The following is a 26,265-nucleotide window of genomic DNA, read 5'->3' on the forward strand; positions in this document are numbered from 1 at the left end:
AAGCATTTCAGCCCTCAGGAAGGAGGCTAAACTGGGTGCCAGAGGCAGCGAACAAGGGGCCCCCAAGGCAATGGCAGGGAACTGACGAGGTGAAATATGCCCAGATGATCCCAGCAGGCGACCCACCCCCATGCTGCAGAGGTGGGAGTCCCTGTTCCTCTGCCCTTAACAATCCCTGGTGGTAAGTGGGTCCCCCCAGTTCCCCAGATAAGAATCCTCCATGGGATTTCCCTGGCTTCACCTCCAGATAAGAACATTGTGTGGAGGGGGTGGGAGGAAGGTTGTCTGGCAGATCTGTAAAGGCGGACTGTGTCTCCCTGTCTGGCCCAGGCTCCTGGGAGGAAGTGATCTCAGTGTGTCTGGCTGTCTCCATTCCTCCCACCCATAAGAATCCCTGGTGTGTGGGTGCACCCTAGAACATTAAGGATCTCTGGTGGGTGGGTGTCTCTCTCCCCTAGTCAGGATCTCTGGGGCGTGGCTGTATAAAAAGAGACTTTGACTCACCCAGGCTGGGCTGCCATCATGGAACAGACCAGGTCCTTCTGTGGAGGGTTTGCGTTCCTTCAAGGACGTGATCTCAGTGTGTGTGGGTGTCCCTGTCCCTTCAACCCTTAACAATCCCTGCTCATGTTTCACTGTGTGTGGGGCCCCATTACAATCCCCTCTGTCTTACCCCATGAGGGATCCGGTGGATGTGGGTGTTCTCCACGCTACTGGGGGTGTCTGGTGCCCCTGTCCCTCCTGGTTAATAGTGGAGTGTGTGGGTGTCCCCCCGACCGTTAAGGATCCGTGTTGTGCGGATGCCCCCGTTCTTCTCATTAAGAATGGTGCAATGTAGCATATGGGTGTGTCCCCCACCCCATGAACTAGCTGCCGTGTGTGGTTCCCCTGCCCCCATCCAGGCTCTGTGGTGTGTGGGTGTCGCTGTTCCTCTTTTCAAGATCCGTGTTGGTTGGGTGCGTCCCTCCCGCCACATCAGAATCCCCAGCGTGTGGGTGCTCCCATCCTGCCCTCCAGGCTCTGCGGGGGGTGTCTGTATAAAAAGAGACTGTGTCTCACCCAGGCTATGCTGCAGGGGCTATTCACAGGCATGATCCCACTACTGATCAGCATGGGAGTTTTGACCTGCTCCATTTCTGACCTGGGCCAGTTCACCCCTCCTTAGACAACCTGGAGACCCCAAGCTTCCCTGGGATCACCATATTGATGCTGAACTTAGTGCAGACACCTGATCAGCACAACCCCCTGCAGCCCAGAACTCTTGAGCTCAAGCGATCTGCCAGCCTCAGCCTCCCCAGGTGCTGGGATCACAGGCACCAGCCACGGAGCCTGGCTTGTTTCATAGCCTGGCAGCTGGAGCTTTAAACTCTGCTTGTGAGCTCTGTGCCTTGGCCAGACGGGGACAGCCTGGAACTGGGAAATGCTCCTGCTCTCCCCGCCCCCATCTCATGTCGAGCTGCAGGCACCGCTGTCCTCCCAGGTAAGATCCCGGATGTTTCGGTGCCCCCTTCCCCCGCCCAGGTGTCCGGGTACCTCTGCCCCCCATACAGAATCCTGGGTGTGTGGGTGTCCGTCCCTCTGCAGAGGATCCCGGAGTGTGGATGCCCTTGTCCCCCCCTACAAGATCCTGGGTGTGTGGGTGCCACTCTCCCCCCAGTAGATCTCTGGTGGGTGGGTCCCCAGGGTGTGAGTGCTCCCATCCCCCGATACAGGCTGGGAGGGGTATAACTGGCTCTCCCTGTCCTGCCCAGGCGGTGCTACAGCAGCTGTTCACAGGGGCAGCAACCCCACTGTCACCCTGCAGCTTTAACCTGCTCCAGGGGTGACCTGCTTCACCCTCCTTTGGGAGCCCGGGGACCCCGAACTGCCCAGAATCACCTGATTGATGCCGAGCTTAGCACAGACACCGGCTCAGCCTGGCAGGGAGCTGCTCTGAGCCCTGACAACCAGCTTCCCTCCGCCTCCTGCTGCACAGCGAGGGTCCCACGCGAGAGGCTTCGTGCCCAGTTTGTTCAGGAGCGTCCCAGGCTCCAGCTGTAAACTCTGCTGGTCAGTTCTAATCTTTAGCCACACGGGGGCGGCACTAACGGTCCCATCTAAACGCTGTTTGCGTTCGACCCTTCGGATCGCAGATTGTAACCCGCGGGCAGATCTCTGAGTGCAGCCAGATCCCTCCCCAAACTGAACATTGAAGCAGCAGCTCCCATTGGAAAGATCAGGATTTTTGCCTTTAAAAACAAGGAAAATGTCTACAGCGATAGACTGAAGAAGCTCAATTCATTTCATTGACTCCATGAATGTTCCTCTGTGTCCCCCTAGGAGTCATGCCCCACATTTTGGGGACCACTGAACCCTACTCGCTAAGCAGGGGCTAGTGATGCCAAAGCCCAGGGAAAGGGAGAACAAGTGCAGGGCCCCCAGCACTGGAGCCATGTGAAGGGGCTGCAGGAGAGGGGCAATGGCTGGTGGTCCAGGGAGTTAAGGGCAAAGGGGGCACAGCAGGGGCAGGAGTTAGGGGTGAAGGAGGCGCAAGGGTTGGGAGTGCAGGAGCTAGCGGTAAAGGGGGAGTGGAGATCATCCAGGGGCAATGGGGAAGTGCCAAAGTACAAGCTTTGCCCAGGGCACCATTTTCCCTAATGCTGATCTGAGCAAACAATTGTAAATGACCCTTCTGTGAGACCAGAACCAGAGTGTAGAAAAGCCCCTTTGTTAAGTCGTGGTGGCTGAGGGCTTAGGGAGCTGGGGTATGACACAATAGGGGCCTTTCTGTGGACGTTTGATTTCTGCCAGCTAGAGAAGGCTGGTGTGTGGTGTCTGCATGGCTGTACTTTCAGTGATGCAGGTTTCTCGATCCCATTGTTCCATGGGCATCCTACTAGATTGCCGGCTGCCTTTCAACTGCAGTGTGGAGACTGTTTGTGTGTGGGGAGAGACAGTGTGTGTGTTGGGGAAGAGTGAGTGTGTTTAGGTAGGTAGGAGCGGATCATTATTATCCCTACTTGAAAGAGGGAGAAGCTAAGGCTGAGAAAGGAAAATTGACTTGTCTTAGGTCACACGGCTAGTCAGTGGCAGCGTTGGGAATAGGACCCAAGAGCCCTGATTTTCAAACTAACCATCGGATCTTGAATTGCAGACATTGAATGACCTGAATAAAGTGCTCTCAGATGAGCTCCAGACCAACAACAGTGCACAGGAATTATTCAACAAGTATTTGAGGAGAACTGCAATGTTAGAGAGAATCATGAACTGCTCAGAGACCATTAATGCAGAGAAGCAGCAAAATTCATCAAACATAGGACTGGTTATGACTTATTTCCTTGGTCTTAAAAGAGAACAAGAAGGACCCGAGTCTCCTCCCTGTCAATAACCCCCTGCTCAGCCAATCAGGGTAGAGACTGAGGCCGGGAGGCTGAGGGTTCTCACCAGAGAGCCCAAAGGATGGCCCAGGTCACCAGTGGGGATCACTGCCCGAGCACTATTTCAGCCCCATATTTTTGGGTGGACCTCCCAGAGTGGGAGCTACCGAGCACTCCCCGCAACACACACACACACACACACACCTCTGTTGGGAAAGGAACAGGAGAAAGGACAAAAGCAGCAAGAGACAAAGAGAAAGGAGGGAGTGATGGATGGAGGAAGAGGTGAAACAAAAAAGACAAACCCTAATGTCCCTAGTGATTCTAAGGGACAAAATCCCAGGTGCGCAATAAAATTCTGCCTCCTTAAGCTCGTGTTTTCCATGCCTAGAATTCAACTGTCACCTGATGGATCAAACTGAACAGGTTTCAAACCTCGAGGAGGCTCTTACCTTCTAAACAGGGACGGCTGTTTTCTAGTAAAATCAGGAAAAGGGAAGGGGAAAACGAAAGAGGTTCCTCCTGGTGCTCACGTCCGTGAACCCAAATACTCTCTCAGTCCTCAAAGAGAGACCTGGAGAAGGAGACTTGCTGAAGCAAAGCCACAGGGGTCCCAGGTTTCCCTGGCCCCTCGCCCTTGTCCTGCCTGGCTGATGTCAGGATCTCTCTGTGAGGTCACCACCTCCCCACCACCTTTGAGCAATAGTCTGAGGTCCTGCAAAAGGCCTTTGTGATGTCACTGCCACACCCCTCCCTTGCTGTGCTAATGTCCTGCCCCTGGCCAGGCACTTTGGAGGTTTGAGCTACTCCCTGTGGATCACCCCAATCAAGGAGCGTTCGTTCTAGGAAGCAAGCCGGCTAGACAGTAAAACATCAGATGCTGCTCCCAATGCTACACTCAGTTTTTCAGAAATGAGTCGACTTTATGGCCAGAAGAGACCATTAGAGCATCTAATCTGACCCCCTGCATATCACATATCACAGGCCTCCTGTATGACACCAGAGCTACTTTTGGGGCAAACACATTCCAGAAAGGCATCTAGTCTCCATTAGATGACATCAGGAGATGGAGAATCCACCACTTTCCTGACATCAGCCAGGCAGGACAGGGGTGAGGGGCCAGGGAAACCTCAGAGACCCCTTTGAGGACTGAGGGAGTATTCGGATTCACGTACGTGAGCGCCAGGAGGAACCTCTTTCGACTTTTCTCCTTCCCTTTTCCTGATTTTACTAGAAAACAGCCGTCCCTGTTTAGAAGGTAAGAGCCTCCTCGAGGTTTGAAACCTGTTCAGTCTGATCCATCTGGTGACTGTTGAATTCTAGGCATGGAAAACACGAGCTTAAGGAGGCAGAATTTTATTGCGCGCCTGGGATTTTGTCCCTTAGAATCACTGGGGATATTAGGGTTTGTCCTTTTGGTTTCACCTTTTCCTCCATCCACCCCTCCCTCCCTCCTTTCTCTTTGTCTCTTGCTTCTTTTGTCCTTTCTCCTGTTCCCCTCCCAACAGCAGGAGCTGTGTGTGTGTGTGTGTGTTGTGGGGGAGTGCTCTGCAGCTCCCACTGTGGGAGGTCCACCCAAAAATGTGAGGCTGAAATAGTGCTCGGGCAGTGATCCCCACCGGTGACCTGGGCCATCCTTTGGGCTCCCTGGTGAGAACCCTCAGCCTCCCATCCTCAGGCTCTACCCTGATTGGCTGAGCAGGGGGTTATTGACAGGGAGGAGACTCAGGTCCTTGTTGTTCTCTTTTAACATCGAGTAAATAAATCAGAACCAGTCATATGTTTGATGACTTTTGCTGCTTCTCTGCATAAATGGTCTCTGAGCAGTTCATGATTCTCTCTAACATTGCAGTTCTCCTCGAATACTTGCTGAATAATTCCTGTGCACTGTTGTTGGCGTGGAGCTCATCTGAGAGCACTTTATTCAGGTCATTCAATGTCTGAAATTCAAGATCCGATGGTTAGTTTGAAAATCATGGCTCTTGGGTCCTATTCCCAACCCTGCCACTGACTGGCCGTGTGACCTAAGACAAGTCAATTCTCCTTTCTCAGCCTTAGCTTCTCCCTCTTTCACGTAGGGATAATAATGATCCGCTCCTACCTACCTCAACACACACACTGTCTCTCCCCACACACAAACAGTCTCCACACTGCAGTTGAAAAGCAGCTGGCAATCTAGCAGGATGCCCATGGAACATTACACCATGGGACCAGCTCATGCTGCTGTCTCTGTGCATCGGTGACCCTCATGGGGCCGGCTCAAGTAAGGGACTGTTAACCCTTTACTAAAACTTCGTGGGGGTTTTGGTTGGCTAGTTCCCAGCACCAATAGAAGGGGGAAGGGCCAATGGGAAATCAGGCCCCTGAGACTGACAGTTCCCAGGGGCAATGGGGAGAGGCCAAAGCTCCAAGTTAGCCGCACTGACAGGCCAGGCAGTGTAATGAGGGAGTCACCAGGCCAGGGGGTCCCATCCTCCATGGGAGCTGGAACTGCCTAGGCCAGAGTGGGGCAGAGCTAAGGAGAGAGCAGGAGCCCGAGAAGAGCCGGGGAGCAGAGCTGCGCTGGTGTAGTGCCAGAAACTGCTCCCTGTAGGATTTTGCTACCTGCAGCAGTTACTGAGACCTGAGGTTGTTCTTATTTGCTGACTTGTCCTAATTGGCTAAAACTTGACAGTGGTGGGTGATGGAAGCATAAACGCTTCGTCCTCCAAACAACCCTGCCTGGTGTCCATCTGTATCTATTACCTCTTAATACCGGATTGTAAAAAATAGAGTGAGGTCATTTAAACATCATTTATTTTGCAGCTTCATTTACTGTGCTAACCATGTAGCATCCTGACACCGATACTTCTGCCCACGTGCCCTGTGGGTTGGATTCATTTTAGTGGGATGTGGGACATGTGGAGGATAATTTAAACTCTTAATTTCCTTAGGGTTTCCCTTTAATATACTTCTATGCTGGTGCAATTTCTGACCATTGCACGTCTATTGTATTTATTACAATAGCACAAGTAAGTCACACAAGTGACATAGTCTAGGGGCTTGGCTACACTTGCAAGTTAGAGCCCATTAAAGCAGCCCTGGGCTCCCTAACTCCTGAGGTGTCCACACTGGCAAGGCACATGGAGAACCTGGGCTCTGCAGCCAGAGCACTCCTGGTAATCCACCTCCATGAGAAGTATAAAGCTTGCTGAGCCCAGCTGAAACGCCCTGGCATCAGTGTGGACGACGTGTTGCATCACTGCACTGTGTTTGGCATCAGGAAATGTCCCATAATCCCCTGAAGTCAAGTGCCCACTCTGGTCATTGTTTTGAAATCGGCTGCAGGCATGCGGAGATCCCCTTTCAAAGCTCCATTTCTGACAGCCGGCTGCTTATCTGCTCCGGGACAAAGCAACCATTAGTGTGGAATGCTGCTGTTGTGAGGGTGTATGGGGGTGGTGGGGTCTGCTGCTGTCCGAACACACAAGACAGCATGCTGACACACTCTCAGCCCCCCAAACACACCGTCGCTCCCCCCACGTACACACAACACACTCCCTGTCACACTCCACCCCCGTCCCCCATTTGAAAAGCACGTTGCAGCCACTTGCACACTGGGATAGTTACCACAATGCACTGCTCTCTGTGACATTGCCAGAGCTGCTAATGTGACCACTCCAGTGCGCTTGCAGCTGTCAGTGTGAACACACGGCAGCGGTTTCCCTGCTGTGGTTTAACTCCCAGTGCTCTACCTCTGCAAGTGTAGCCAAGCCCTAAATTTGCCAGACCAACTGAACTCAGTAACTGCCCTCCACCACCATGTGCAGTGAGTAGGGGCACCATGGAGCACACACCACACTTGCTGGCTCAGCCTTGTGCATGCTGGGGTGGCCACCTCCCCGCTGATGAGACCTGGTCCCACCATCTCCATGGAGCTCCAGTCTGCCCTGCTGCCATCCCTGTCTGTGTTGTCTTCTCTAGCAGTTGACTGGAAAGTGAGCATTGACCGCATGCCATGTAGCCGTGTTGTCTCAAAGGGCGAAAGCAGGAGGAAAGGTGCCTTCATAGCCCACCCAATATTCCATAACATAGTTAAGGAAAATATTTCTCAACGAACTCTCAGTAAAACATCAGAAACAGCCAGTGTCCGCATCAGTCTACAAACATTAGTATTTTCTTGAAATTTGTCAGACCAACCTAACTAACACCTAACACACATTTGAAGTTCTTCTTTTCACACTGTTGCTCATTCTCAGGTTCTGCTTTGTCTCCAGACAGATCCATTCTCTTTCAGGACAGCCTTGTTCTTTCTGTCTGTGTCACTCACTGGGGTGTCGGAGTAAACACTCCCCTTCCTTCTATTCTCAGACAAACACTAGTATTAAGGGTTTGCTACTGATGGGTCTAGAAAGCATTTGTCAAGTGGAAGATGCTCTTTCTGGGGGATTGCTCCCAAGATCCAGTACTTTGGGTTCAAACGTCTCCCAGCTTCCTTGGGGAAAATAACACCAAGGCTTTGTTGCAATATACAAGAAAGAAGGAGTTTTGCCACCCCAGATGGGACTTGAATCCACAATCTCTGGCTTAGGAAGCCAATGCCTTATCCATTAGGCCACTGGGGCCCTAAAAAGCAGTAAAAAGAAGGATGGAAATTCCCTCTCATAATTGCACATTCCTCATATTCATTCAGAAGCCAAATACCCCATTTAATCGCCTTACAGAAACGTCTGCATCCCCTGGCAGCGAGGCACCTGGGCAGGTCCCTGACAGAGCTGAGCACCACCTTTCTGCCAGCCATCTTTAGAGAAGAACCCCACCCTAGAGTCACCCCTCCCTCCTTCAGCACCTCCACAGCTGTGGCTCTGAGTGGCAGTAGGATGATTAGGGGGCGAATCCGGGGCTGGAAGGGGGGTTAGGTCGGCCTGTAAGGAGTAACCAGGTGGGCCAGACCCAGGGGGAGGCTGTGGGCTGCTGGTCGGTTGTTGGGATCCAAGCTCTAGATCAAAGCTGCACAGTGACCTGACACCCAGGGTTATAAGGCCGACATAGTGACCCCCTTACTGGCCTCGGTGACCCCCAAACCCTTGTTACTAAGGGCATTGAGGAGTCTCTGTCCCTTAATAACTTCTGGGAGCTCCCCAGCAGACTGTGGGCGTCAGCCGCCTCCTGCCACACAGGTTAGACTCTTGGCGCTGTGCCAGCCGCCCCCTCACTTGCAGGCCCAGTGTAAGAAGAAGGCGGCCTGGTGCTGGCAGAAGAGGGTTTTGATTAATCAACCTCTGTGTTATGGGCACAGAAGGGGGAGTTTATGCTCCCCCAGGGATGCCACTGAAGGCTCCTCGTGGGCTCCTTAAGGTCTGCTGGGAGCTGTGATGTCCCCCTTTTGCCACCTCGAAGGCTCCCTCTTGGACACAGTGGGGTCACCTGCTGGCTGGGAGAGTGTGGGGGCCACACCGCAAAAGCCCGTCTCTGAGCAGCCATGTCAGGGACTCGGGCTTAATCCAAGTGCAGAATCTTCAGTTGTGTATGTTTCGCTCCTTTCCCACTTCTGTCCAAGCGGCAAGGGAGAAGCGGAGGAGACAGGCCGGCCCGAAGACGCCTCCCTCCCACTTCCCTGTACGCTGTGCAAAGCTCTTGGCCTGCCTCATGCCTCGTCAGGAAAGTGGGGCCATGCGGCCCAAGCCTGAGTCACGTCCGCGGCCTGGCCCGCCCCGCCCCGGCTGACGGCGCGCAGAGCCACGCCAGTCAATGGCAGGTCGAGTCGGGAGCCTCGGCTCTTTCCCCTGACAGCCACACACACAGCGCTGCCCAGCGCCCCCAGAGCCTCCCTCGTGTTCTCCCGCAGCAGCCGCCTGCCGGGGTGGTGGGAAAAGGGGACCAGGAAGCACTGCAGCCTCATTCCAGGACAGGAGGCCCTCGCCACGCCCAGGCCTGCCGCTTGCCTTCAGCCCAGGCAGCCAGAGCCAGTCTGACGTGAACAAACACGTTGGATTTTTTCAGCTCTCACACGTCTCCCAGCCACAAATCACATTTCAGTATTGAATGTTTCCATTGCTCTTCTTGTGCAGTGATGGGGACTGTCCTCCATTCTGACCCTGGCAGGCAGCCGCTCTGCCTCAGCCACCTCTTGTCTCATGGCCCAGGCTCCTGATGCTCTGCTGGTCACCGGCTCGCTTGAAGGCCCAGAGGGAAAAGGAACACACGCATGCGCAGCAGAGGGTGGCTTTCATCCTTTAACCTCAGAGTTATGGGCCTAGCATGCTTCCACTGCACCACTCTGCTGGCTTTTCATCTGCAGTAGACAGCACCCAGCCTCCAGCATCCACACTAGCGCCTTGGGAGCACTAGTGCTGGCAGGCAAATGTGCAGGCTTCTAGGCAGCAGCTTTAGTTAGCACATCTGTGTGTCTCTGTAGTGTAATGGGTCAGTGGGTTTAGCTATTCATCAAAAGGATGGGGGTACAAACCCACCCAGAGATAGTGGTTGAATTTCTCTATTCTTCCTGGCTGCATTCCTCTCTGCCCCAGGACTGTCAGCTATCTTCACACTTGCTGCTTACTCAGTCCAGCACTTATTCTCAAAGCTCTGCCAAAGCGCCTCAGTCCTGTCCCTCTGTGACCCTTCTGGCCAGAAGGATTCCTCTCTTGGGGCTAATTCCCTCCCCTTGCCACAGGGCTGTTCCAGCCTCCTGTGAGAAGAGAATGATGGTGCTTGTATGAGCAAGTCTGTTAACTCATTCACCCAGTTTTCAATCAAACTCTGCAGATTGGGTCAGATCCTCGGCTGCTCGAAACTTGAGTCATTGACGTCAGTGGAGCTATACGGATTTACACCAGCTTAGGATATGGCCCATACCTTTTAAAGCTGTATCCCCACCTAACCCTAGGGAGCCGAGCATAGGTAGTGTTGTCTAGTGGCCAGAACAGAGGCCAGGGAGCCAGGAGCCCAGACAAGTCCCTGCTGCTCTTTGCGTCTCAGGTTTTCCACCTTTGCAGTGTCACCTGCCCCTTGGGTGAAACCTGCTAGAGAAGCGCACAGTGATCCCTGCTTTCATTCGGCTTCCCTCTCCCCGCTAGCCATCTCGCCACGACACTCCCTCCATGTCACCACCCCCCGACACGGAGACCCCTCCACCACTGACGGGATGGACAGTGAGACCTTCTCGAGACAGCCGCTTCTGTTGCTCTGCAGGCACAGCAGGACCCCAGGCCTTGGAGAGGCTAAGCAGAGCGGCAGGCAGCTGAGTTCTTCATTTCACTGCAGATACTTGACTCAAGTATCTGCATCACATTTGTGACATAACCAAGCGGCCCAGGGAGTCCAGGGCCAGGTTCTCTGAGCTCAGGCTCACCAGTGTAAAATGGGAAGAGAAGAGGAAAATAGGAGGAAGAAGGGAGAGGAGGAGTTTTATTGCCAAAGCAGGTTCCAGCAACATGGCTAGCAGTGACCAAGGCCAGGTCTGTGCTACGGGACTACAGCGGCACAGTAGAGACCCTGCCAACAGCCACAGAAGGGGTTTTAACGTCACTGCAGGAACCCCACCCCCAAAGTGACTGCAGCCAGGCTGATGGAAGCATCTTCTGTTGACACCGCCGCGTCTATAGCAGTGGGGAGATTAGCACAGCTACATCGAGGTGTGGGTTTATCACAGCCCTGAGCCCTGCAGTTATGTCAGCCTAGACCAGGCCAAAGTCTGGTGGAACACAAAGCGGAGAGCTCAGGTACGTCTCTGACCGAGCTGGGGAAGGGCTACAGAACAAGCTAGCTACAAGGGGGAGGGGTGCTCAAAAGCAGAGGACTGCTGAGATCTGGGCACTGCTTTGACTAGTTCAGATGATCTCTCACGTCTGACGTGAACAAACACGTTGGATTTTTTCAGCTCTCACACGTCTCCCAGCCACAAATCACATTTCAGTATTGAATGTTTCCATTGCTCTTCTTGTGCAGTGATGGGGACTGTCCTCCATTCTTACTGTGGAAAACCACAGCAGCAAGATGAAGTCTGGAATCACATGGGCATATCACATGTCCATGCATGACTCAGTTTGTAGGCCGGTACCATTGTTTACATGTTAGTTTGAACGGTCTCAGGAAAGCTCAGATGTGGATTGGCGTCTCCCAAAGTCCAGTGTCAGTTAAGCATTTCTTAATTGGGCACTTACTGAGAATAGTCCTTTCTCAAGAAGCTGACCAAATGCATCACTGAGGCTACTTGGAATCAAATACGTTTGAGATACAAGTACATAGCCCAGATTCATAACTTCAAATACAAAAATGGTGCACACACACAGCCAGCATCATTATAACCAGCAAATCATAACCTTGTCCTAGACACCTCACACGCCAACCTTTGCACAATATTTGCTGCACATATATAACAGTGGTGGCAACAATGATCTCTACGGTCCCAGTTCATGATGATGTTCGTCCATCGTTTTCGAAGAAGACCTTAACATCTATCAGGTTGTGAGCTGTCCACGGTGCGTCCGCAAATGGCTGGTAAGGCCAATACGGGCACGGAATGTTCTGCCACATGTCGGGCAGACATGTGTGGGCACCACTGTTGCAACATTTGCAGCTCTGGCTTTACGGAGTGCTCGCTTCTCTTGTGCTAGGGTTATCCTTCTGGCTTCAGATGTTTGGCAGCCTTGGTGGATCAGCGTACGCCATGTTGATCGGTCTTGTGCCAGGGTTTCCCAGGAGGTGATGTCGATATCCAGGGACTTAAGAGAGGCTTTCAGCGATCTTTGTATCGCTTCTTTTGTCCCCCGTGCGATCGCTTTCCTTGAGACAGCTCACCATAGAAGAGCTGTTTGGGGATGCGGTGGTCTGGCATCCTTGCAACATGGCCTGCCCAGCGTGTCTGGGCTTTCATAAGCAGAGTGTAAACTGACGGCAGGCCTGCTCTGGAAAGGACTTCTGTGTCAGGCACCTTATCCTGCCACCGAATCCTCAGAAGTCTGCGGAGGCAAGTCATGTGGAAGTGGTTCAGTTGCCTAGCGTGCCTCCTGTATACAGTCCAGGTCTCACTGGCATACATCAAGGTAGTTAGCACTACTGCTCGGTAGACTTTAAGCTTTGTAGCAAGGCTTATTCCATGGCGGTCCCACACGTTGGTCAGCAGTCCGCCGAATGCAGAGCTTGCCTTGGCGATTCTGCAGCTGACCTCGATGTCAATTGTCACTGCGCGGGAGAGGGTGCTGCCAAGGTATGTAAATTGGTCCACTGCTTGCAGCTTTTGCCCCTTCATTGTGATGGTGGGCTCTTGGTGTTGGGCTTTTGGAGCTGGCTGGTGCATCACTTCGGTTTTCTTTATGTTGATAAGAAGGCCGAAGTTATCGCATGCTGCTGCAAATTTGTCCATGCTGGCTTGCATTTCCTGCTCCGATCCAGCATTCAGGGCACAATCGTCAGCAAAAAGGAGGTCTCGTAGCACAGTCTCCTTTATCTTGGTGACAGCCTGGAGTCTTCGCAGGTTGAACAGTTTCCCATCAGTCCTGTATCTCAGGCTGACTCCCAAGGAACTGTTCTGAAAGGCGTCTGACAGCATGGCTGAAAACATCATGCTGAACAGGGTCGGTGCCAACACACAGGGGGCCAGTGATGTGGGGAGGAAGTTGAGCTCGACCCTGAGCTAGACTAGACCCTGGCAGCAAGAGTCTGGCCACCACTTGCCGCCCCACCCTGTTGTCCTACCTTCCCCCACTGGGTATCATTTTGGGAGGGACGTGGGGCTTCTGCCTCCCCTTCCCGATTTTCACATGGCAGAGGAGTGCGAACAGGAAAACGAACGGCTGCTCCACACCCCCACCGGAGGAACCCGATGCCCTTAGCTGTGGGGAGTAAGAAGTGGCTGTTGGCTGACAGGGCCTGTCCCCGAGGAGCTGGAACAGCAGCTGCCGCCTCCCCCTCGGCTCCAGGCTGTGGGAAATGCTCATTGCCTGGCTGCATGGGCGGATGCTGCTCCGTGCTCTGGAGAGCGTCTGTATTGCTCTGTTAACCCCCCCCGTCTTCACTGAGCCAGTCTGGTAAGGTCCCAAGTGCCCCCTCCGGCCTGGCAGCTGAGAGTCTGTGCAGACATCAGCCCCCCTGCCAGCCCCACAGGCAGCAGCAGCAGCAGCCCCCTAGCACCACAGGGGCACTCAATGCACTTCCTGTGGGGAAATGGCTCCTTGGCATCCAGCTGCTAGAGTGAGAGCCAGGAGAGAGCAGTGTCTGGCTCACCGTGGGGGAGAGAAGAGACCTGGTGAGTGCGGATCTCCCTCAGCCTCCCCCGCAAGGCCGGTCAGTTGTATTGTCACTGTGAGAGTCGGTGCTTCCCTTCAGGGCCGGCCCTAGAGGGGTCTGTGACAAAGCCCCCCCTTTCCTTCCCAGGCCCTGTCCCCACTCCACCCCTTCCCCCAAGCCCCCACCCCTGTCCCATCTCTTCCCACCCTGCACCTTCCTGCCCCATTCCTCTCCCTCCCCCACCTCTTCCTCTCCCTGCTCCTCCCCCTCCCCACCCAGCGCCTCCTGCACCCCACTGAACAGCTGATCACTGGCAAGTGGGAGGTGCTGAAGGGGAAGAGGAGGAGCTTGTCGGCAAGGCCTGTAGTGTGTGTGGGGGGGAGCTGGCTGCCAGTGGGCGCTGAGCACCTATTTTTCCTCTGTTGGTTCTGCAGCCCCCATGGAGTCACTGACTTGGCTCCTTTCACACTCTAGGGAGAGGAGCAGAACCAGGGCTATGGCTGATCTATGGGGCACCAGGTGAGTGGCAGAGGCTTCAGGCGCTGAGAGTTTGCCTGACCCCTCAGGGACACAGTGTGAGGGGGTGTCCCAGGGATCTCCATGAAAGGAGCAGAACAGGATTTACTTGTGGTGGGGAGAGAATTGAGAGTGGCTCAGGGGGCTGTACAGAGGTATTGCCCGGGTGAGAGACTGGCTAAAACACAGGCCTCACTGAGAGCAGGATTTGAACCTGCACAGGGGAACCCTATTGGATTCCGACTCGAACACCTTAACCACTTGGCCATCACAGCTGTGAGCATAAAACTGCCCCAGTGTCAGAGAAACTGGTAAAGAATCACAATGCCCAGGCATGAGGTCATCTGATCTACAGAATTCCCACAGCAAACCTGGCTCCCAAAGCACAGGGGGCATTGGGGGTTTGTTCTCTTTGCTTAGCCATGTGCAGTCGCACAGAGAGCGCGTTTAAAAGTAGACATCTCAGCTCAAGCTCAATATCAGGCTCTGGGAGCCCTCAAGGTTGGGAGGGAGTTTAGCAAGCAAAAAAGGTAAAATGGCAGTGGAGTATTACCCTGGACTCAATGGCATTTCTCCATTGGTCTGTCTGCTTTGGGGCAGGGACAATAATACGTCCTGCTGCATTCGTTATTTCAAAGGGCAGTTTAGGATTTTCATTCTCTCACACGGTGCACGAAGCAGGACTCAACCCTCGGTCAAACTGAATGAGCTGCTCACAGATTCTGGCAGCCACAATGAGCATTTGGTGTGAGATCCCAGACCTGCCCCTGTCCCAGGGAGAGGGGGGTCATCTGTGACAGGCTGGACCACTGACCTATCAGCTCTTAACTCCCAAACTTTCAGTAACTCTGTCATCAGAGCCTGTGAGTGTAATTTAAACCATAAAAACAGCTATACTGTGCTGGACCAAAGGCCCACCCAATTCTGTGTTTTGTTCTCTGACAGTAGCTAATACCAGGTACCCCAAGAGTTACTCAACAATGCACTACTGGTAGTTGAACCCAGGATCTCCTGTTTATAAGGCAGGTGCTTTAAGCCAGTTAAGCCATGGTGCCTGCTTATAACTAAGACACAGTGTCTGCCCACAGCTGACTCCCTGCCAGACCCACTAGGGCCTGACAAGCTTTGCTTGTGTTTGGATTCTGCAAAGCAGAGGAGCAGGTGACGTTTTCGCGCGTGTGTGTGTGTGTGTGTGTGTGTGTGTGTGTGTGTGTGTGTGTGTGTGTGTGTGTGTGTGTGTGTGTGTGTGTGTGTGTGTGTGTGTGTGAATCTTTGGCCAGGTCTGCACTACAAAGTTATTTCAGCATCATTATATTGCTCAGGTGTGTGAAAAACACACAACGCACCCTCGGTCGGCAGCTTGTGGCTGGTGCACACACTGCAATGCCACGTCTGGCGACAAAACTGCCCTGTTTTGGTGACAAAATAAAAACACCTCGACGAGAGGCCTAGAGCTTTTTGCAGCAAACTTCAAGCGATAAATTGTCAGTGTAAATGCTGCTGGTCATTATATCACCATGACTGGTCTCCACCAGTATCCCACCATGCCTGCTGTGAACTCGCCTGCCCTGTATTTCTGCTACAGAGGCTGGGCCCCTCCCCTTTCAGTGTCCCCCTGCTCCAAAGGAAAGTTCTGACAGCTGAGCCGCTATCTGCACTGGGATTAGGTTGATAGAACTGCATTGCCAGCCTAAGTAATGTAATTACACCAACCTAATTTTGTAGTGTAGACGTGTCCAAAGAATCGCACACACACCTTGGGAGCAAAACTTCACCTGCTCCTCTGCTTTACAGAATCCAATCACGAGCAACACTTGTCAGGGCCCAGTGGGGACTGGCACAGAGTCAGGTGTGTGCAGACACGATACTGTAAGTAACAGCAGGCACCATGGCGTAGCTGGTTAAAACATCTGTTTTGTAAACAGGAGATCCTGGGTTCAACTCCCAGTGGTGTGTTGGGGAGTGGCTTTTAGGGCACCTGGTATTGGCTACTGTCAGAAGACAAAAATCAGAGCTACACAGACTCCTATGCTGCCCCTTCCTCCTGCCCTTACGGTCATTACAAAGTGGCAAGGCAGAGCCCTCCCATGTTTAAAAGTCCTGGGGTGTTGTTCCCCCCTGTTCAGGCACCCCTGGGGCCCTGCACTTCACACAGCTCTCCCTGATTTCAGCTGTTAGTGAGGGAGCCTCACTGCTAGCGCAGACTGGGCAGTTTCTTGCATGAGAGACACTGTCCCAAAGCAGGACTAACGCTTAGAGCTGGTTATCAGTGATTTGAGATCTGTTGGTCTGCAGCAAGACTCTCCATTGAGTCTTAACCAGCTCTGTTATTACACAGGGAAGAACAAAAGGGTCAAATGGTGCCTGGAAGCCTTAAGAAGGATCTACCCCACCGAGTACAACACTTGTCGCTACCTGCTCTCAAGCTCCACAGAGACTGTTTTGGGGTCACTCCTCGCCTTTATCAGCCTAGGGAACTGGGAGAACAGTAATTAACAGGTGCTCCAGTGGCACAATTGGTTAGCGCACAGTACTTATAGGGCAGTGCTGAGAGGAGCTATGCTGAGGTTGTGAGTTCAAGCCTCACCTGGAGCACTGGTTTTCATTAGCCAAGTGGTGTCACCCCCTCATTTGGCCTGTGGAATGTAGAATTCCAGCCCAGGGACGCTGAGGAGGGGCAGAGTCAGAAATGCCCCCTTCACTTATTACCTCCTCTCCAGAGCTCAGGTCAGAAGCTACAATCCTTTCTCCCCCCCAGCCCCTGTGCCAGGATCCCTCAAGCAGAGCCTGGAGTCCTGCCCCTGGCGTCTGTACTATTGACAAAGACTAAATGACAGGGACAAAACACTCAAATCCCGCCTGGTGCGGGGAGCCAGGTTTGCTCTTCAAATTCTGTCGTTGGTACATTTCCAGGCCTGGGAATGTCCCACAACAGCATTGAATGGGAAGCTGCCTGCAGAACAGTTACACTGCACAGAGCTCCTGTGGAGGAGGGGTGGCAATTAGTAACATTTTGAGGATCGTTTGGGAAATGAGCCTTTGCTGACAAGGTTTGTCTCTGTTCATATTTCACCTTCAGGTGTTATGTTGAGGGATCTTTAGTGTATTTTTGTGAGGTTAATAACTATCTCCTCAACTTTTTTTACTCAACTTAAAAATTGGTGTCACTTGATTTTTGCATCTCCCTGTGAAAATACAACTGACACGTGTGGCTTTCTACAGGGGGTCATGATGTTATAGTTGGGGAATTCAGTCTCTGTACTTGTGGGGGGGGGCTGCCTTTTTACAGCTGCCTCAGGGCCAGGCACACCGGGCTGTTAGCTGCACCCACTGTCCTTGCCAGGGGCCCCTGCTGAACCCTGGGCGGCTGCACTGCAGTGCTGGGGTGACTCTGCAGGTGGAGAAGCTGCTGTGGAGCAGGTGCAGGAAGGAGACGGGGTCACTATTCACATTCTGACCTGCACAATTTTCCAAATTTGGGAATGTCCGAGAACAATTCTAAGGGGAAGATGAATGCAGAGCAGTGACACTGGAGATGCCCAGACCTCCAATGGGGGCGGCGTGGAAATTAATAATGGGAAGATCATTTGTGAAATTAGTCGTCACTGACAAGCTTTGTCTCTGTTCCTATTTCACGCTGTGGTGTTAGTTAGAGGAATCAGTGCAGATTTTTACCATATTAATTAAACACTTAATTTTATTTAACCAAGCCAAAAACTTGGTGTCACTTATTTTTTCTCTGGCCTAGCAAGAATGAATTGAATTTCATGATTTTCTGGAAAGTGCAGAGAGATTGAATGTGGGGAATTCAGTCTCTGTGTTTGTGAGCTGATGTTTTCCTCTCACAGGTCAGTACCTGCATTGAAATACCAAGAGGGATCTAAGGGCTGGTGTACGCTGGGCACTGAACTGGCAGAGGGACATCTCTCAGGGTGTGACCCCCCCCCAAACCCATAGAGTTAAGGTGACCTAAGCCCGGGTTAGTTAGTGCTAAAGAAAAGGAAGAATTGTTCTGTCCATGTAGCTATTACAGAGATGGGAAAACCCCTCCAGTCACTGTCTACTCCAAAGTGCTATAGCAGGGCCACAGCAGCGTTTTAAGTGTAGACAGAGTGAAAGTAGATCTGGCTCCAGTTTGCATTGTGGATGCTCAGGCACTAAGACTACAGTAATAATAACAACAGCGCAGTGCTTGCGTAGCTAGCAGGATTTGAACCTGCGCGGACAGACCCCAATGGATTTCTAGTCCGTTGCCTTAACCACTTGGCCACAACTACTCAATACACAGTTGTTTCATTACATGATGATTCTGTTCTCACTGAATTGTCACTTCAAATTGCTCAGACCAGCTTCCCCAGCACACTCATGACTGCGCATCAGTGTAAGTGTGTCCTGGGCTGAACAGCGAGAATTCCTGCCCATTTCCCTTCCAGCTGGAGCAGGATGAGAGTGTGTCTGTGTGAATGACATTGCTGTAGATTGTTGTTCATTCCCCACTCTGACAATTCAGACAGTCCCTTTCCTAGTCAAATCTCCAGCACATCATTCCAATAGCAGGCGGCAGGATTTCTCTGGGGCACTGAAATTTTTTCAGGGGGCTGGTGCATGAACTCAGCCTTGCATTACACCCTTGATGTTTCATGGACTAACAACAGCAGCAGAAAGAAAGAGCCAAGCCAATACCTCCCTGGCAGGGATGGAGGTGCCACGTCCCCTCTGTCTGACCGTCGCCATTGCAGGAGAGAAGGGTTCACTGGAATCAAATGCCCTGGCTCAGACCAGAGACACAGGAAGATTTTGCTTTTCATGGATCTGTGCAAAGCAAATTTTGTCTTTGTGTGAAACTGAGGTCGGAAATTAAATGTCCACATGGTGGCCCAATGCTCTAGGGAATGTGGGTGAAGGACTCGGGCTTGTCTGAATTAGCTGGGGGTTCGTTCAAGCTTGGTATTGAGTGAGGAAAAGACAGGCAGGACCAGGGTAACACTGAAAAGCCAAGTGGCTGCGTTTATTTAGGGGATAATTACAACTTGGGCTGGGGGAGTAGGCAACTTTGGCTGGGATGGTATCAAAAGTACAAACACACCCCAAAACACAGTAATAATACACTTTATACTGCTCACCACACCACACCAAATAGGCAGACACACCAATCACACAGATAGGAATCGGGTTCGTCAGGGCGGTGCCCGGTGCAAACACAGAAAAGAGACCCACGGGCCACTGCCTCAGCCACCCTTGCTTTCACACAGAGGGTAAACCCAGAGTGTGGTGCGGCTGCAGCTGGGCAGATTCCACTCACTCAGACCGCGGGGACTGGACCCCCTTGGTCAGCCACCCTCTAAGTAGAGGCAGCTCCCCAGTTAAACACACACACACTGGACACAGACAGAGCAGTGATTCAAACACATAAAGCAGTTTGCAATTAACAATTCAATAACAAAGAGAACAATAATACAAGCTAGCTAAACAATTGTGCAATCCTGAGCTCACTAATACGATCCTGATATTCTGAGTAGATATTTGGTACCAAGTTAAGGAAGGGAACAAATAAGAGGCTAAATAAGCTAACTGTCAGATATCAAAAAGCAAATACCGCACTCCAGGCGCAGCTGACCAGCAGAACAGACACCAGGAGCATGACGAGCTGACGGAAATGGATCCAAAATGACACGACACGAGCTAGCAATACCGGGAGGAGACCCTGGCTGAAAGGTTGATCCGGTCCTTCAGCTGACACGCGGATACTCCACACGAACACGAGCTAGCTATTACCGGGAGGAGACCCTGGCCAAAAGGTTGATCAGGTCCTTCGGCTAACACGCGGATACTCCACCAAAAAGAAAATGGTCAAGACAAGATTTTCTGGGGGGAAACCTAGTTTTATTGAAAGGTCTCACTCCCTCGTGTCAGCATCTGATTGGCTCCCTGGTCCCTCCTCCCTTCAGGATTTGAGCTGTTGCCACCCCACGTCGGAAGGATTTGCACACGGCACACTGGAGTATCTGGGCAGAATCAGGTCTCTGTATACAGTACTCTGGAGTTGCTGGGCAGAACCAGCCTGACCTCCAGACGACCGGGCCCAAAAAGAGCGGGAAAAATGCACACAGCACCAAAATGTTCCACACGACACTACAAGTTGCTGGGCAGGATCAGGTCTCTGCACACGGCACCAGCCTGACCCTTAGATGACCCAGTAAAAAAAAGAGAAAAGCATACACAACCAGTGTTGCTGGGCAGGATAGCATCTCTGCCCTTTAACAAGAACTTGGTCCAACATGGAGGCTGTCTTGTCCTTTGAACAGGTTCAAGATGGCCGTGGACCGACAAGTGGCCATACATAGCCATAACTATGAATCGGATTGCGACAGGGCTGAGAAATGATTTAACAGGGGGTTGTTTCAATTTATTGCCCTGATTAAAATCTAAGGCTAAAAGGCAGCCACTGTTGTTAGTACTTGTACCTGTGTAGGGACACCCCAGTGGGTGTCAAGTCCATTGTCTTCACCAGGGGCAGTCGATTATTTTAGCAAAGTACAAATTTCTTGGTCAAGGTCTAGACTCCAGAGAAAACAATACATTGCTGATAGGAAGAAGTACAAAAAAAGATTTTGCAGCCACCGTGGGCATAACTATGATGTGTCGTGTTTCACTCTTTATATCTGGCGCCACCTCCTTTCCCTTTAGCCTTGTAGTTGACCAAGGGCAAAGCTGAACATCTCCTCAGATACCAGGGAGTGTTTATGTCCATTCCTGCGAGCTACACAGGGGTTTGATGTTGCTGTTTCAGTCCTCTGGCTCTGCCGGGATAAGGAACAATTCAGGCTGTCACTGAACTGAAGGAGGAAGATCAGTTTTTGACAGGGAGAGGGATGCCTCCTCTTAAAGGTGTTTGTCTGGCTGGCAGTCCTGGTTCCCAGGTCTCACCCGTGGGGCTTCAGCAGTTTTGGGACCAGGTCACTCCCTTGGCCCCACCTGCCGCCCCCAGGCGTTCCCCCCCAGGGACCCCAGCAGTGCAGTGGAGCTGAGCAGCATCTGCCTGCTTGCTCCAGTGGCTGCCGGCCCCTCCCCATGGCAGGGCAGGGTGGGTCTGTGCCTCCGCACGCTGCCTCTGCCTGATCACCCCTGTGGCCAATGGGACGCTGTGGGGGTGATGCCTGGGGGCAACAGCACACGGAGGCCCCCCAGCCCGCCCCGCCTTGGAGCCCCAGGTAAGCGCCACACTCCTGACTCCCTCCCAGAGCCTGCACCCCCCTCCACACACGCCTGCCCCCAACTCCCTCCCACAGCCTGTGCCCTCTCCCTCCACACACCCCCTCCCACCTGCCCCAATCTCTCGCCCAGAGCCTGCACCCCCACCCCTCCTCCTGTTCCCCCCACCCCCTGCCCCAGCCCAGAGCCTGCACCCAGCACCCAAACTCCCAGAGCCATAACAAGGAATTTTTGTGCTCGAGGCAAGGGCCGGCTCCAGGATCTTTGGCGGCAGGTCCCTGAGTCCCTGTTGGAGGGAAGGACCTGCCGCCCAATTGCCGCCGCTGCTTCATTCATCCTTCGGCGGCAATTGGGCAGCGGGTCCCTGAGTCCCTCTCGGAGAGAAGGACCCACTGCTGAAATGCTGCCGAAGAAGCAGCAGCGGTAGAGCTGCCGCCGAAGTGTTGCTGATCGGGGTAGAGCTGCGCCCCTCCACTTTGCGCACCCGAGGCAAGTGCCTCACTCGCCTCACCCATGTTACGGTGCTGCAAACTCCATCCCAGAGCCTGCCCCCCAGAACCCCTCCCCCACCCAAACTCCCTCCCAGAGACCAGCCTCTCACCCCTCCTGCACCCAAACTCCCCCCAGAGCCTGCACCCCTCCTGCATCCCAAACCCCAGCCCAGGGCCTGCACCCCAGACCTCCTCCCCCGACCCAAACTCCCTTCCAGAGACCAGCCTCTCACCCCTTCTGCACCCAAACTCCCCCCAGAGCCTGCACTCCAGAACCCCTCCCCCACCCAAACTCCCTCCCAGAGACCAGCCTCTCACCCCTTCTGCACCCAAACTCCCCCCAGAGCCTGCACCCCAATCCCCAGCCCAGGGCCTGCACCCTAGACTTCCTCCCCCTATACAAACTCCCTCCCAGAGCCTTAGGCAGGTGGAGGGTGGAGTTTTGGGGGGCGGGTTCTGGCCAGTATGAGTGACATTATTGGCCCACTGGGAGGACTGGAGGACTGGCACTGGCCCTAAGGTAAATTGTGGTTGAGACCCTGCTTTAAGGGATTGGAGCAATGCTGGAGAGACTGACGGGCAGGGAGCTGGGGAGCTGTGTGCCCCCCAAGGAGAGTTGTTGTTGTGCTCTGGTGACACAGAGCGGGGGTGGGGAGTTTGTAAGCTGTGGTGTTTGTATAGAAGAGAGAAAGTTTACTAACCCCCAGGTTAAAAACTGTTCCTGCTCTGGGCTATCCAGGACACTCTCTGTTGTGAGTGTAGGTCAGTGAATGAATGTTTCCTTCTAGGATAATAGGTTTGTAGTTCCAATCCAAGTGATTCCCTTTAAAAACTTTTTCAAATGAAAATCAATTTCCAGACCCATCTCCAGTATGTTCAGGAGTTCGCTGAAAATGAATTTAAACACTCAGCATTTTCCTGTGCAAATGAATAAAGACCTAGCAGAGCTGTCCAGCAGCTGAAATCAGTTCCAGTCCTCGGCGTCTCTAAGAGGGACACTCAGTAGCTGAGGCACGTGGGACACCTCTGTGGTGAGGACAGGTGAAAAAATGCTGGATTCAATGAAAGCTGAGACCATAGGAGGGGAAGGTGAACGGCAGCACCACACAGGATCATAACACTCAGACACGGGGCTTCGCTGTCACTGCCCCTGTGTTTTCCATTATTTCTATCCTAAGGAACACACCCTCCCCCCCTTGTCACACACAACCTTCTCCCCTTGAGCCCCATCCCATCCCATCCCTCCCCCTCTCCCCCACACACGCCATGGGACACAGCCTCTCGGTGACTCACCCAGATGGGGGCTTGTCTCTGCATCTCCCCAACAGGGGAGCAGAGAGCCGAAAGAGCCACAGGAGGCCAATGGAGCTAGGCAGGGATAGAAAAGACTTCCCCTCCCTTCCCTTCCCTTCCCAAGAGTCCCGTTAATCTCATCCATGGGACGTTCCAGCACCGGGTGGGCTCAAAGCACCAACCTTCCCCTCAGCAACGGAAGGGGGAACCAGCTCTATCACATGGAAGGAGGCTCCCCACCTCTGCTGCTGCCATCCTGCAGCCTTTAATATGGATTTGTTTTAGCTAATGCAACCCCCCCCTCCGCTAATCCATCCATGAAACATGGAGACAAGCTCCTGAAAGCAGGGTCCAGAGGTGCAATGAGTTAGTGTCCAGTATTTACAGAGCAGTGCTGAGAGGAGTCATGCTGAGGTTGTGAGTTCAAACTTCATCTACAGCACTAGTTTCCTTTAAGCAAATGGCTTCTGCCAATCATTTTGCCCTGCAGAAAATACAGTTGCAGCTCAGAAGACACCGAGGTCCCCTTGCTTTACAGAGAACAGGGCAGATTCCACAGATCTCCCAGGCTCTGCTCTCCACCAGCCGCCTGTGTCAGGAGGGGTCTAGCAGAGCCCAGAGCACTGCCCCCGACTCCCCCTCAGTCTTTGCTCCCCAAACCACCTGTGGGCTCACCCTCTTCGCTGTGAGACTCAAACCCTGCCTGGCTTTCTGTATGTTGGGGTTTTTTTGTTGTCTGTCATGTTGATGTGCATGTGGGTCCTGTGTGATTTTTGTGGATGCCATATAGTTTTGTGTGTGTGTGGGTGTATGACTTTTGCATGCAGATTGTTTTTTGCTATGTATTCTGGTATGTGGTTTTTGTGCTTTCCTGTTGTGGGCTTTTGCTGTATTTTTTGGTGTGGATTTGTTCTATGTTTTGTGTGGCTTTCCCTTGTGTGTCTATGGCTCTGTGTGCTGTGTGGGTTTGGTTTTTGTTTATGTCTGTGTGGGCCTGTGCAGTCTGTGATGTTCTCTTTCTCTCTGTTTGTCTCTCTGTTTGTATCTTCATGTGTAAATTCACTGGAACATTTCAAACTCTCCACAGCTTTGCCAATTTTCACCAGGAATTTTACTCATTAACAAATTCTCACTTGTTCCCTACCAGTCGGTGACCATTGCCCCAGGGGCCTGTCAGTCTCAGGGGCCTGATTTCCCATTGACCCTTTCCCCTTCTATTGGGACTGGGAACTAGCCAACCAAAAAAACCCACTCAGTTTTAGTAAAGGGCCAACAGTCCCCTTACACAAGCTGGGCCTGTGAGGGAGGGAGAGCTCAGTGGTTTGAGTATTGGCCTGCTAAACCCAGGTGTGTGAGCTCAGTCCTTGAGAGGGCCATGTAGGGATCTAGGATAACAATCTGTCTGTGGATTGGCCCTGCTTTGAGTAGGGGGTTGGACTAGATACCTCCTGAGGTTTCTTTCAACCCTGGTATTCTATGATAGGGTCACCAATGTTCAGAGAAACTAGCACAAGCTGGGCCCATGGTGTAATGGTTGGCATGCTGAAATCTGAGTTCAAATCTCAGTGGGACCTTGTGGTAAAACCCTGGAGATCCAAGTGCTTTCCTATCTCCAGCTGTATGAAAATGAGTTGTTTACCTTGTCCTGAGTGACTCATACCCCCTGGAGCCAGGTCTTTGGTTGGAATGGGGTCTAGAAGTGGCTATGGTTTGACTGGGTGTTTGGGATTTTTGATGCCCACACATTTGGCCCTTGTGCTTTCTACCACACTTTTTCTCTTGCCCACATGGCGCTTGAAGAAAGGGGTGTCAGGGTCAGGTTTCATAGTCAGGAAAAGGCAGGAGGGAGGAAGAGTCCAGGCTGGAGCCCAGCACCTCTCCTCCTCTGGGCACCTAGGACAGAGGCGGCTGGTGCTGACAGCTCCAAAGGACGGCTTAAAAGCCACAGAGCAACCAAGGGCAGGGCAAGAGGAGGTGAGAACCATGCCTATGCGTGGCCAGCAGACAGCCACAGAGACACCCAGCCAGGCTGCTCCCTGCTCCCTGGCATGCCGAACACCCACTGAAAACCACCCACAGCCAGCTGCTGCTGCTGCTTTGTGGCCAACATCAGAAGATGGTAGGAAAGCAGGGCCAGCCCCCCTGGTGGGGCCTCTGACCGTTCCCACTCACGGTGCTGACTTTGGCAGTGGGGCAGGAGATTTTACCCCAAGAGGCTTTTCCCCAGCTGGCGAGAAGCAGAGAAACACCCAGGCTCCCAAGGTGCTATTTAGCAAGTACCGTCCAGCACAGGGACAGGTGCACACTTGGAAGAGGGAAACTGCTCCACACGCTAGCCCGGGCAGCTGCCCATTTTCTTTGGCAAGTCAGGAAGGGCAAAGGTGAGACTGGAAGCACCTGGGGCTCATGCCCCAGCCTTTGTGACACCCAACCCCCAACTCCTTCCCGGGGCTCTAGCTGAAGCCAGAGCATTGGCCTGAGTGGCCAAGAAGAGGTTCCAGCCCTGAAGGGAGCAGGACTTTCAGCACAAAGGTAAAACTACACCAACACAACCATGAAGAGACTTGAATCCTCAATCGCCTGATCCAAAGTCAGACAACTTATCCATTAGGCCATGTGGTCACAAGAACAAAATCTTTCCAAGTACTTATTTGGAAAAGGCAGACACTGTGTTTCTCAGGTCCTCTACTGAATGGGGCCGAGACTCTCTGGGCACAAGAAGTCGAGTTCCCAGCGAGATGTGAGACAATTCTCTGCAGCCAGGTACAGGACTTGGCAGGGAGGCTCAGGCATGAGGGATTGGGGTGCAGCGGACAGACCAGCTGTCTAGGTGCTTAAATTTGGTCTCACTGAGGAGGAGAAGGAGGAATCCTGCTGATAGGCAGTGGCTGTGGAGAAAAAGTGGGATGTCCAGGCTGCTCCGGTCTCCTTCTTCCAGCTCCTCATCTGGCTGAGCTGCTCCACCAGCCTGGACAAGTCCTCTGCATGCACAGCAAATAGCCCAAGAGCCATTTCTGCCCAAACCTGTGCTGGGGGGTGAGCGTCTGTCTTCCCTGTCCCATCCGCGCTAGAGCAGACCACTAGATTGAGAGAGACAGTCAACAACTATTAAGGCTAAGATTATATAAATGGCGTCACAGAAACTGTGACTTTCAGAGATCTCAGTGACATTTTCCACCTCAGCCCTG

At 52.8% G+C, this 26,265-nt stretch overlaps 1 protein-coding gene and 2 non-coding genes across 3 annotated transcripts in view; 2 read left to right on the forward strand and 1 right to left on the reverse strand.

Moving 5' to 3' along the window:
• Positions 1 to 26,265, forward strand: part of LOC123359042 (E3 ubiquitin-protein ligase TRIM71-like) — a 191,784-nt gene that overhangs the window by 23,319 nt on the left and 142,200 nt on the right.
• TRNAR-CCU lies at positions 7,888 to 7,960 on the reverse strand. Its single transcript has one exon. It is a non-coding gene; the product is annotated as a tRNA-Arg (tRNA).
• On the forward strand, positions 16,583 to 16,676 carry TRNAI-UAU. The gene is made up of 2 exons: positions 16,583 to 16,620; positions 16,641 to 16,676. It is a non-coding gene; the product is annotated as a tRNA-Ile (tRNA).

This window comes from Mauremys mutica, unplaced genomic scaffold, assembly GCF_020497125.1.
Source record: "Mauremys mutica isolate MM-2020 ecotype Southern unplaced genomic scaffold, ASM2049712v1 Super-Scaffold_100100, whole genome shotgun sequence".
NCBI lineage: Eukaryota > Metazoa > Chordata > Testudines > Geoemydidae > Mauremys > Mauremys mutica.